Source organism: Drosophila erecta, unplaced genomic scaffold (genome assembly GCF_003286155.1).
Source record: "Drosophila erecta strain 14021-0224.00,06,07 unplaced genomic scaffold, DereRS2 tig00000294-arrow-arrow-pilon, whole genome shotgun sequence".
NCBI lineage: Eukaryota > Metazoa > Arthropoda > Insecta > Diptera > Drosophilidae > Drosophila > Drosophila erecta.
Genome location: NW_020825218.1, coordinates 932201 through 946653, shown reverse-complemented (window position 1 = coordinate 946653; position 14453 = coordinate 932201). Strand labels below are relative to the sequence as shown.

At 35.9% G+C, this 14453-nt stretch overlaps 1 long non-coding RNA gene across 1 annotated transcript; it reads left to right on the top strand.

Moving 5' to 3' along the window:
• Positions 1-9507: 9507 nt before the first annotated feature.
• On the top strand, positions 9508-11839 carry LOC113564655. Its single transcript, XR_003408191.1, has 3 exons — positions 9508-10302; positions 11023-11065; positions 11734-11839. It is a non-coding gene; the product is annotated as an uncharacterized LOC113564655 (long non-coding RNA).
• Positions 11840-14453: the final 2614 nt, after the last annotated feature.

Here is a 14453-nt window from a genome sequence, read left to right as displayed (position 1 = left end):
TAGATTATAGGTCCAAGGAACACTCACTCTTCCGTTGCCAAAGAAGCTCTTACACTTGGACTCACAGTTGCCTCGTCCTTCAACCTTGAAAAATAATGCAAATACTTTTAGCGAGTGCAATGGATAGTAGGATTTGGAATATGTTGTAGGCATACTACCTACGTATTATACTGTATTACCGAAAGTCCTGCTTATGGAGCTAGAAAAGGCATATGTAGCTTTGCTTCAAAACGAGGCATTTCATTGTTATACCCCTTCTTCGCAGAATAAAAGGGTACTCTAGATTCATTGAAAAGTATGTAACAGGCAGAAGCGTATGCGTCACTTGAATGCGTCACTTTCTAGCTTTTATAGTTCTCAAGATCATAGCGCGGAAAATATCATTCGGTAAATGGACTAGAGCTCTTACAGCGATGAAATTTTATATAATATGAAATATAATATATATAATATATAATATATATATAATATATAATATATATAATATATATATAATATATAATATATATAAAATATATAATATATATATAATATATAATATATATAAAATATATAATATATATATAATACAATCAGAACATTTATGAAATGTTGATCAGTATCTGTCTGTATCGGTGTGTTTTGAAGCTAGATATCAGCATAAGCCGAAAGTCTTGTATTGCAGGTAGTATACGAGTATATATATATTTAAGTCGGAGCGGATCGGATCGGACCACTTTATCATATAGGGGCCCTAGGAAAATTCGGAAAAGCAAAACAAAAGATGAGTTCTACTTTGGTATACACTAGTTTTTTTTTCAATAAATTATACTATCATAGTCTCCGCAACTTCTATCGGATTGACCAAAAACATTGGGTATTTCAAAAGTTGTCACACCAACAATTTTTAATAATTCTTGAATTCTTTTAATTAATTATTAATGTATTATACCCGCTACTCGTAGAGTAAGATATACTAGATTCGTTGGAAAGTATGTAACAGGCAGAATGAAACGTTTCCAACCATATAAAGTATATTTATTCTTGATCAGGACCAATAGCCGAGTCGAAATGTCCATGTCCGTCTGTCCGTATAAACGCCTCGATCTGAGAACTGCAAAATCTAGAATGTTGAGATTAAGCATGAAGCTTCCGAAGACATAGACGCAGCGCAAGTTTGCTTCCAAATGTTGTCACGCCAACTCTAACGCCCACAAACCGCCCAAGACGGTCACGCCCACACTTTTCACAAATGTTTTCATATTTTTTCGTATATGTATTAGTTTTGAAAATTTCTATCGGATGCCCAAAAAACTTGTTACCACGCCCCTTGCCCGCACGAAATTGTCACGCCCACACTTTTGAAAAAATTTTAAATATTTATTTTTCTAATATTTGGTATTTCTACTGATATTCCAGGAAAGGATGAAATTTCTCGTTCGCACTTCCACAAGCTGAGTAACGGGTAACAGATATCAGCATTCTCTCTTGTTTTTTTATAAAAGTGTTTTGTCAAGATGTACTTTGTTTGATTTTATTTCCATCACAAAAATGGTTAAAAAATAATTTTGTTTTGCTTATTTCAGATTCCTCGGGAAATCTCTTCTTAACCGAAGCCTTTTAATGAAAAAAGTTGTATAATCAGGTTCATTGAGATGTTCTTGCTCTTGGTGTTGTCCGAACAACTTTTGTGAGAACTAAGTCGCAGCCAAAAGGGGTGGAATTGGCCAGGCGTCTTGACTACTGACAACGGTCAAGTAATTTTTGGGTTTAATTGTCTTTATGTAGCCAAGAAAAGAATATAATTCTATGAGAAAATTTACTGGAGTAACTGGTTTGGGGTAGGTTATCTTTTCAGAAATGAAAATTAATTCTAAAACTGGCTTTTCTCCCTTTTTTTAAATCAACTCATAGTCAAGAAGAACACAAAGATATATGAAGCTGATAAACGGAAAATAAGAAAGCCTAAAGTCTTGCGTAAAAGTAACCGACGGCTGATAATAAAACGCGAAATTTCCGCTTAACCTAAATAAAAAAGCATGGGCAAGGAAGAAGAAGGTGTGCAATCGTCAGCCTGAGCAGAACATAGTAAGACATTCAAGCCAATAGGAACCAACCGAATTGCTACTCATCTCCTAAGCAAATGCGTGCCATTGGTGAACGTTGCTTCCGCGGTTTTCTTCCGCGTCTTTTTATAACTCCTTTTTATACGCGTTACTCGTAGTGTAAAAGGGTAGCTAGTATGAAAGGTAGAAGAAAGCGTTTCCGACCGTATAAAGTACATATACGTGTATTCTATATGCATATATATTCCTGATCAGAATCACTAGCCGAGTTGACCTAGCCATGTCCGTCATTCATTAGAACGTAGAGGTCCAGGAACTATAAAAGCTAGAAAGTTTGTTTCCTGATGTTGCCGCGCACACTCTACGCGCACAAACCGCCCAAAACTGCCAATCTCAAACTTTTGAAAAATGTTTCGATTTTTGTTTGTCTATACCAACAACATTTTGGCAACGCCCCCCTTTTAAACGGCATTTCTTATTTTTCCCCCAACTTATATCGAGAAGAAGCCAGATAATTATGAAATTTCTCGTTTGCTCTTCCACTAGCTTAGTGTCAGGTATCCGATACTCGGTAAACTCGACTATAGCCTTCTCTCTTCCTATATGATGTAGTGATTCCATCTGACTCTTTCCGAATTATATACTGCTATAGAAAAAAGCTACTTTCTAGCTTATATAGTTTCTGTGGGCGAGACGTTCATACGGACATGGTCAGATCGAGTCGGCTAGTGATCCTGATGAAGAATATATATAATTTGCCGTGTCGGAAACTCTACCTTCTACCTGTTACACATTTTTCAACGAATCAAGCTTACATTTTTGCTCTACGAGCAATATAATCAAACAATATTTTATGCATAGACGTTAGGGCATGACAAACATATTTTTAAGAAATCGATGGAAATCGGCAGGACAAAAATAAAATGAGAACAAGAGAGAATGCTTTAGTCGAGTTCCCCGACTATCTGATACCCGTTACTCAGCTTGTGTAAGAGCGAACGAGAAATTTCATCCTTTCCTGGAATATCAGTAGAAATTCCAAAAAACAAAAAAGTTTTTTGGGCATCCGATAGAAATTTACAAGACTAATAAAAATACGAAAAAATACTATATGAAAACAGCGTTAGAGTTGGCGTGACAACATTTGGAAACATGCTTAATCTCAACATTCTAGGTCTTGCAGTTCTGAGATCGAGGCGTTCATACTGACAGACGGACCGATATCGTCTTGGCTATTGATCCTGATCCAGAATATATATACTTCATATGGTCGGAAAAGTTGCATTCTGCCTGTTACATACTTTCCAAAGAATCTAGTACATCTTACTCTACGAGTATAATACATTAATAATTAATTAAAAGAATTCAAGAATTTTTAAAAATTGTTGGTGTGACAACTTTTGAAATGTCCAATGTTTTTGGTCAATCGATAGAAATTGCGGAGTCATAGTCTATTGAAAAAAAAACTGGTGTATACCGAGTAGAACACATCGAATTCAGGGTACTTTTGTTTTGTTCTTCCGAATTTTCCTAGGGCCCCTATATGATAAAGTGGTCCGATCCGATCCGGACCGACTTATATATACTCGTATACTACCTGCAATACAAGAGTTTTGGCTATGTCTCATGCTGATATCTTCAAAACACACCGATACAGACAGATACTGATCAAGAATATATTATTATATTAATGTACTTTATACGGTCGCAACTGTGTACTTCACTTCATTGCAAACTTCTGACTGATTCTCAGCAAATGTATACAAATGTTAAGAAATGACACTTTTGGATATTATAGTAACCGTAGCCTTTTTTTTTTTGGTATATATATCATAAGAAATCGGGAAGACAAATAATACAATCAGGACATTTATGAAATGTGCGGGCGTGACAACATTTTGAAATAAACTTGCATAGCGTATGCGTCACTTGAATGCTTGGTATCAACTTTCTAGCTTTTATAGTTCCCAAGATCATTGCGCGGAAAATATCATTCGGTAAATGGACTAGAGCTCTTACAGCAAAGAAATTTTCAAAATGGTGTAATCTTATCAATTAAAGGTTCCATTCAAACAAACAAACAAGTTTCAATTCAAACAAGTCTCAAAATACTCAGTAAAAAGTATTCTTACAACCTTCTGACTTGTTTGGTAAATAGTTATATATTTTTTTTAGAGAATGCAATGCTCAGTTAATGTACTTTTTATATTATAATAAACATTATAAAATATTTCGCGTTGGTTAAGTCAACCATCTGTACAATAATTTATATTATACATTTTTAACGATTAAATTAAATACAAATGACAAGATAGAATGCGTTAGTCGAGTTCCCCGCCTATCAGATACCCGTTACTCAGCTAGTGAAAGTGCAGGCGAGAAATTTTAAAATTTAATACAATTTCGGTAGAAATTGGCGAACGAATGACAAAAAAACTTAAACATTTTTGAAAAGTGTGGGTTTGACAGTTTTGCGCGATTTGTGGGCAAAATCTTTTTAGGAAAATTAATATAAATTTACAAGACTAATAATAAAAATGGAAAAATGTTGGCGTGGCAACATCATAATCATTGCGTTGCGTATATCTATCTGGAATCTGCATGCCTAATATCAGCTTTCTAGCTTCTTTGGTTCCTTAGATCTCGACATTCATACGAACAGACACACGGTATAAAAAGGTTATAAAACCCGAAACATTTTCTAAAAGCATGCAAGGCATGAGGACAAGTCTCTGGCTTTAGGGATGTACATACATATAATAAGCTACTGGCGCATGAAATTTACCTTTTTATCTCTTTTTTCTCGTTAAACTAATGGTTTTTTCTTAAAGTGGTACAAAGAATCTTTCTTCTACAGGTTCTAAAAACAATTCTCGTAATCAACTTTTATTTCTACAAATGTTTTTACTTTTGACTAAATAAATGCACGAACAAGCAGCTTCGAAATTGCACAATAAAGCATGTTCAGCTTTATCGAAGCATGACAATAACTATGATATTTGCTGCAAGGACATATTAACTGAGTATACATGAGGTGTCATTCAGCACGGATTTGCTTCAGATGACGGTATACATTTTTTTTATAAAAAAAAACAATCAACTTTCTCATTTGAGACCTTAAATATATTTTTATGAACCACAATCCCCAAGGACCCCAATATAAAACTGTAAATAGCATGTAACTTGCATATATTTTCAATACGCTTGGAAGTACAGTCGAATCACAAAAGCTAAGAAACAGTTCCTCTGTAGATGTACTTCATTTCACGCGCTTCAAAAATATTCACAAAACTTTAAGGCCGAACTCTTAGAACGACATATAAATACGTATATAACCACAGTTCGCGAGATTTTCCTAATTATGGTGCCGCAGTACATATTTAATTTGGCACATACATACATATATGTTGTTTCACCCCTATGTATACACACTCGCTTGAGCGAAACAACACCTAACTCAAAGGAAAATCATTAGACTTGCTCTACGACGTAGGCGGTAGCGCTATTTGATTGGTCGGCAGAGTTCGCGCTGCCTCCATACTTGAGACAAGACGTTTGGCTCAGACCTCCAGAGGCGTTACACGCGAGAGCTAGAAGAAATTTATGAGCATGGACCGCGTCTGTAAGGAAGCGGTGGATCAACCCACACCACTTCAGCGGGGCTTAAATTTATAAACTAGTATACATACACGTATTCATGTGAAAGTGTTGGTGTTTTAGACTGGATTTATCCCATGTCCCAACTCTTTAGCGCCTCAGATACCAGCAACTTACAAGCAATAAACTTTATTTACATACTTTATTGAATAGTCGATAGCCAGATTATAAACTATTTTGTCTTCAGGCCCATCGTAGTTATAACAGAATACTGTACCAAATTTAATGCTCCAGTAACCATGGATCCAGTAACCATGTACATGTAATACAAACACTTCCATCACACCCGTCTATCTATCTGGACCCACTGCTGCTTCCTCTGTTCTCCTTTTCTCATTCCCATTTCCCCAATGTATTGTAAGAATTTTGAAGATTATAATCCTGAACGATCGCACACCCAACAATACATGTGCGCAAGTACACAATAGCAACTAATGCAATCTTAGCCAAGCTAAGAAATATAACGCTAATCATTTCTTACCCAAAAAATTTAATAACATTAATACATGCCGCCATAACTGAATGGAGTAATAATAATACCGCATTAGAATACTTTATGATACAAAACCACAGGTATTCCTACGGCAGCTAAATGATATATATTTTCAATTCTGCTTTCAATAGTGTCAAAATCTGAAGTCAGTTATTGTTGAAGCTGCAGATGGCGTTATCACTTTTGGCTCACCTCGTGAAGGGGGGTTTTTATTTTAGTGGTAAGACTTGCAGACGATATTCTACTTATATGTATGTGTATTCCACTATTTTATATTGACGCCCATGACCATCCCATGATTTCCAAATCATAATTCGATTAAAAAAGTGTTCGGCGTGAAGAGTTAGTTAATTAGTTTTAATGGTCGAGTCTGAAAATCGAAAAATCTGTAGAACAAATCAATACTTTTAAAGGAAATCCAAACTAGAAATATGAACACATTCTTATGAATGGAATCCGTAATTTCCGTTCTACCGAATCAAAAAACAAAATCTTATAGATGTACGTACAAATTTGAACGAAAGCATTAAACGGATCTTTTGAACTCTTCGTTTTTCGTATGTAGACAAAACGCCATAGGTATGTAATGTCAAAATGCCTAGTTTATGTAGTGTAAATTATAAAAATTATACATTTAAATGGATGCCAGCACCATCTGGTGGTTGAATTCGCTGAACGCAATAGTGCGGCTACTTGACCCTAGATGTCGCTTACTGGAGAGAGTGAGTCTTTTTCCATTCCTTCCAGTCAAATTCAGTTTTCCCTTAAATTAATTTCCTTTATCTCTCTTGAAGGAGAAGAACAAAAGCGCACTTCTCCTTTAATTTTCCCCTTTGAATTCCACGATGTTTGTAACTGGATACAGCTAAAAATTCTCATTTCTTCGCTCACTCCCTCCGTAAAATATATAAAATATATACAGCTTGTATTTTTAAAAATAGTAATAGTGTAATAACGATATATAACGATTAATAATAAAAGAACCCACATTCCTACAATTACCCCTCAATTCAATATGAAGGATATTATATGCTTTTTGGATCTACAACAATGCGGTTGGGCGTTCGTAGGCCAAGCATATTTAGTATTTAGCTAATTATATTATTTAATTGGAATGTGATAAATCAAAATTAGCAAAGAGCACAAACAGTTCCGAGAAAATCCGTGAAAATAATCACGAGGTTTCCAGCCAAAGTCGAGGCTGGACACACATTCGTCCCCTTAAATGTATAATGTTTAGATATCGAAAATTAGATAAACTACTCTCTATAAACCAATCAAATTAAACACTTTAAAAGATTTCTTTCTGAGTGCAACAACCGTTTTCACACTGCTGCTCTTTACCCTAGGTTAGTTAGGTTAGTTTTAAATCTAAGGAGATATGTATGACATCAAACACCATACATCCGTTGTTTGTCGAACTGGATCACTTATATAATTTGAGCACATATCATTAACGAACGCATCGAATCAACAATTTATGTTGCATTTCAAAATTTGCACTCAGATGCTGAGTTGCTGTAGTTACGAAAATGCAAATCATTAAATAAAAGGTAATTTTCGTGTTTTAATACTGTTTTGTAAAATTGTGAAAATTCTAAGATATTGTAATTCTTAAATTCCACGGCTAGTGCAACTCGAGAGCATCGTAAGTTAAGTTAAATTATCCGAGTCAGTACGACTTTACTTTTAAGTTCAACAAATTTTTAATGCTATTACTACCAGATAGTTATTCAATCAATCATCATTTGTGTTCATCATGTAATACATCAATAAAATATCTCTAGATACGGTTTAATTTTCAAAATGCTGCCCACTTTTGCTTTGTAACCCATTCGGCATGTTTAAGAAATTTAGAGAAAATAATTTAAATAACCCGAAAAGCCACCACCATTCAAGAGTAGCGTCGTGAAAAGTGTAAGACCCAGACCCCAGAAGCAATGCTCCTACACTCTCAACCCTCCATCTATCAGAATCAGAATCCTTTGTACAAAAAATCCCCATCGAGGGCAGCACTGCCTCTACCAAAGAAAATCGGTTTCCATCGCACTACGGCAGTACGATAGCGCCGAGCTGAGCTTCCACGCCATCATCATCAATATTTGAATTTAAAATTTCGTTTTTTGCAAACACGCGCCATGTTTATTTCTTTTCTTTTGATTTTTCTCGCCTCCAATACCGGCTCTTTTCTGCGTCCCATTTTCTATCGGCCCGGCCCATTTGGACAACCGAACAACCAACACCCACACCACCATTACCACCACCACCCAGCATAGCAACTCAATTCTAAGGTCCATTTCCACCCCCATGCCGACTTGGCCCAGAATTGCGTTTTGTTTTATTACGCGAGCATTTTCTTTCATTAATAGCCGCGAGGCATTAAATTTTTAAATCATCAACTTGCGCATGGAGAGGAGTGGATGCACGAGGAAGCACGGCCAAGAAAGAAGGAAACGCTGGGGACCGAAAAGAGACGGAAAATGGAAAATGGAGTGGGATGGGATGGGATGGCCATTCGATGGAGGGCAGGAGCAAGTACCGAGAGACTTCACTAATGATGTTCTCGGTACAGTCGCGTATAATTTTGTACAGTGGTCCCGGGAAAGGCGATTTTCCTCCACTGTTGAATTAACATCATTGACTAGATAACAAGTTACTCTGTGTCACCAAAGCAATCAGGTAGGGACCCTCTGAAACTGCTTCGCCCAAAGCTCGTCCAAGAAGCTGACAAGTCTCAGTAGGAATAGTGTGTGCCTCTTGCTGGCACGATACCATCATATGCAAATGACGAGATCTTAAACTGGCAATAACCAACCCCACTGATTCCTATATGCCTCACTGAGTCAATATCGCTCATGAGGAACTCAGGCTTGCAGCTGCGCTCCGGTCTTCCCATGACTGTGTCCTGTTCCTGCTCCTAGTCCTCATTCTGGACGTTACGTCACTGGACACTTAATGGTCTGACCAAGGGGACGGGACACATCGTGGAAACTGGTTTTCACACGCTAAGCCAAATCAATCCGGAACAGCGATCGGGGTTGGGTTATCTGGGTTGTCGGGCTGGGCAAGGCCGAGCCAGATGGCCATGCGAGTTGGGGTTGGGTCAGTTGGTTGAAATTTGCATAAGCGTTCGACCTTCGGCAACTGAAATACGGACCGCTATAAAGTGGTCAGACTGGTTCTGTTGTGTCTCAAATCAGACATATGCAACAATTGAGCCTTTTTCCTTTACCCCTTGGCCCGAGCCTGGTTTTCCGTAGCGCAACTCACCACACGACCGCTCTCACATGTGAATATGAAGTCTCAGTTGCTTTTGGCAAACATTTTTCCCTTACATTGTCTCATTTAGGGTTTCGCTTCGAACCGCCGCAGTTGAGTGTTAAGGAAGCTATCGCAAGCATGTGTTTATCGACCTACGTTTGTTTTGTAGAACATTGGTATCTACATTTGCTCGAATAGAAGTCTAATACTCCTAGTGTATACTAACCCGTGTAAAACCGACCTGAGCCCACGGTTACTATATTCATTCTAATGGTATCACTGACATGGTCATACACATACTAGAATGAATACAATGTACCCCCCATGTTCCGTGTATTCCGATTGCTATCAGTTATTAAAAAAGTATATTGCAGTGAAATCAAGCAAGAACGCTATAGGTGAGGGCCGCGACTATTATACACCCATTACTCAGCTCAAGGAAGTGCGAAATATATGGAGATAAGTTAGCAACAAGCAAGTCCTGTACCATGCACACATTGAATGCAAGCTAGTAGTAAAGATACTGCTTTATAGTGTTCATGCGCACTAACATCACTTGCTAATATTTTTCAGTGAACTTTAACAGTTAACTTTTAACAACCTAATGATCTGCTTTCAACAACGTTGGTAATTCCATTCAAACTTTCCAAATACATACATCAATCAAGTGAGCACAATCAAATAAGAACGGGCGTAAGAGGGGCTCGACAGTCTACTGAACCAATTATGGGTGCCGAAGTTCATACGGATCGAATAGGTTATTAATCCTAATCAACAATACGCTTCCTCTAGCTGAAACATACACTTCTTTAAGAATATAGCGTACCCTACTCCCATCAGTAACGGGTAAATACATAATTTTTCTAATACATAATTTGTTTCTTTACGATCAAGACGGTTATCTATGGATTAATCTCTTTGAAGATTTTAATAGAGGTTAACTTCAAATGCATATTCACTAGATAAGAATAGGGCCATTATATTACATTAGTATTAATTAAATAAATATTTATAATTATCAATATTTACGTAAAGAAGTAAAGTTAAAGTTAAAGACGTAAAGTTAGCTTATCACTTAAAAATGGTCTATGATATTTATACCCTATACTCCTAACTAACTTTATGAAAAGTACTTAACGGGGAGAAGGAAGCGTTTCCGACCCAATGAATCTGCCAATTCGATCTGGCCATGTCCGCCTCTCCGCGCGCGTATCCGTCCATATGAACAATGTGACCCTCCTTTGCACTATAAATGCTAGAAAGCTATGATTGAGAATGCTGACTCGCCCACTCAAACACCCATAGCCCCACCAAATCTGTCACGCCCCGGCTTTTAAAAAATGGTTGGATTTTGTCTTGAACATTTTTATGGAAATACCAAAAAGCTGTCTCATTTAATACTTTAAAAACTGTTTTCGGTACTCTTAAAGTGGGTGCGCGAAGTTATATATAGATTATAAGAGAAAACTTGTAAGCTGTAATTTCAAGTAATCAGAAATTTGCCTATTTGTTTCGCATGTTTCTTCGTCTTGGCATTTAACCATCCAAATTTAATACAACGAAAAGGAATCGACAAAATATATAGCGCGGCATGTTTACTACAACAACAGTATGTACTCATACATTTATACATAAGTTTTAAATAATTTTTTGAAAACTCCTGTTGGGGATTTATCAAATTGTTTTCCAATTCAAAAGGTCTCAGTTATCTTCTAGCTTTTGAATAGGGATGGAAAGATTTATTTTCTAGGGCACAATAAAAATGTAATATTTTCTTCAAACAAAAAAAATGGTTCTTAAAAACTAAACACAAGTCAATAAAGTCTATGGGCCTATCGATCAATTATCTTTCAAATGTTTCTAATAAAACCATAGAAATGACGAGAGTTTAGCAAATAATTTTATATAAAATATCCCCCTTTCTTTGTTTTATCTAAATTTTATTCTCAGATGATGTTCAATATACATACTTTTTAACACTTATGTATGTACATACCATTTGGGTTGTACCAAATGTCTTGCACATACATAAATAACACACATTTTAGAAAAGGCATTCGCAAAATCGTGCTCTTTCAACAGTTTATGTATTTATTTTTTCTCTACACCATTTTGTTTAGTTCGCAGAAATAGGAGTGTCCCATTTGTCGGCTTTCTTCATTTTTATTATTTTTGTTTTTGTAATTGCAAAACTCTTCCGCAAAATGAGGGTGGATTTGTACTGTAGATGGTTCCAACAAATGTTCTGCCAACCATTTTGTTTTCTTTCATTTCCAGAATACTCACCCCAATACGAACGTAATGAGATGCGGCAACTCAATAACAGTGCAATCGCTGTTTCTTTTTGTTTATACATTTTTGTATTGATTATGTGATTGCTAATATTTATATATTTTGTAAATTTGCTTTAACCATAATATACTTGGACGTTATGGGTATGAACGAAACACATATACAATCAGTTTACGTTCAACTAATAACGCGACTAGCCACTTGAGGAAATCAATATAAGAACAGTACTCTTAGGTAATGAAAAAAGAATAATTTAGAAATGTACATGAACTATTACGCCTCCAGTTAAAACTATTTCATACACTATGTACAATGTTCAAATGGTCGGTAGAGCCAATCAGTCTAAAAATAGCAAAAATATAATTTTAACAAAATGTAGTTTGAAATATAAAAATCTATATCTTAGATTATCTTTCTAGTTTTTACATTATTTCACCAATATGTTTTGCCGCAGTATTATGTTAGTATCACTAACATTGATTTATTTGGGATTTTAAAAGTTAATAGAACAATAGAAACTCTTATCTTATCTTACTATTTACTTACATTTTTAGACTTTTTAAAGTCACAAAGTGTCGATTCGCATTATGAATTCTCGCATAACATCTATGTACACATATATACCAAAAAAAAATTTTATTAAATCCAATGCCAATAAAAAAATTTAAATGCAAAATAACTTTTTAAATGCAATTTAGGTGAAAGAAAATTATAAAAATTACAAACAGCGTAAAACTGTGCCGCACACACTTTTGAAAAGAATGTAATTTTTCCAAATAATGACTTAAAAATTTGAAAATGAATGCAAAGATATTTTTATTGAGAGTTCTGTTATTTTATTGAGAGTAATTTTAAAGAAGGAAGAACGTTATAATCGATTTCAGATACCTGTTATTCAGTTAATGGGAGTGCCTTGCAAGGCACTATATTGGCAAGACCACAATAAAATGAAAAAAGAAAAATAAAAATAATTTTCAAAGTGGGTGTGACAGTTTTGGCAGTATTAGTGGGTGTGTCAAAATGTTTGTCAGCATAAGAAAGAACCCCGAAAAAATGTTCAAATGTGTGAGGGTAGCAGTTTTGAGGGGTTGGCAATTTTCTGAAACAAGCCTGCATTGCGTCAGCGTCTCTAGAATCTGCATGTCTTATCTTAAGTTTCTAGCTTTCATAGTTCCCAAGATAACAGCGTTTATACAGACAGACGGACATGGCTAAAAATACTTGGCTAGTGATCGTGATCAATTAGATAATAGTGACGTTAAAAACTTCATCTGTTTCCTTGTAGCACATGTACTCCGTATGGATAAAATATAATAATAAATAAAACAAATAATAAATAATGCTAATAAAATACAACTAAATTAAATGCACATGTTATTTTAATGGAAACAGTAAGGGCCTTCATAAAGAGAGCCTTCATTGCTCACCTAGGACTCACAAGGACATCTTGGAAGACCGTACACATGTGGGAAAAGGGTTACAGCTTGGTCGCAAGTTAGTTCTTCACTTCTCGAAACGTCTCGGAACAAACGTGCCGCTGACTTTAAAAAGCCGAGAGAGCGATGAATGAGGAGCAGAACCAAAACCTTCCCAAGCGAAAAGTCAGGGGAAGAAAAAAATCAACTAAAAGTGTCAATACGATCTCAACCGAAATAAGAACTCTCCAAACCGCAGGTGATATTCTATTCAGGCTAAAGATAGAAAGTAAAGCTTGGAAATAAAGGACCTACATATACAGCTTGGTGAGTGAAAGGGAAGTCATTCACCTAGACGCCAACGTTGTGATTATGTACGTATACACGAAGGTGAATAATTTCGGTGTGTAAATAAGCATCTATACACCTTAAGGTAACCTAGCATTGCCCCAAATAGTAAGGGTTAATACGTGAGCTTGGTAATAATCAGCAAGCTGTTTTCAAAGGAAATAAACTGGTAGCTGATATGTTGTTTACATATGTGCAACTCAAAAAAAAAAAACAATATTAATAGCTGCTTTCTGATTTTGAGTAATAGAATAGGAGCATTTATACCCGATATTGACGGTAAATTTAGGAAGATACAGAGGTCACATTTGAGATCCATGGGACTGAAAGCATTAAGAGCGTGGTCGACTACACCTTGTTCGCCATAGGAAAACTGAATTACAGCATCAAGTTCCGAAACTTTCACACATTAGTTTTGGGCGGTTTGTGGGCGTTAGAAGGGGCATTGCGAAAAGTACTATTATGCAAGTCAATAGAAATTTACATAACTAATAAAAAATATCATGCATTCTTAATCCCAACTTTTATAGTTCCTTAGATCGACTCTGCTACTGACCCTGATCAAGAATATATATATTTTATATAGCCGGAAACGCTTCGTTCTGCCTGCCACATACCTTTACTCCAAGAGTAACCGGTATTACTTAATTACATACTCTGCCATTTTTGGAAAAAACATTGTTTATCAACTCATAATTTTTTTTCAAATGAATAGGGTTTATCTTCACCGTAAACCACCTTATTTCGAACGGGCACCGAAGACTGGATGCCACGCCTCACCTGAAAATACTTTTGGCTGAAATGTATAATATTGTATACTAGCACAGCTGCGACTTTCGTCCCAATTTAGCAGTGAGTGATGCTTATCATCCCATGCCAATCGAAGATACCCAACCGATGAAACAATTTTCCGTTACCTTTCCTTAAAAACAAACAATGCGC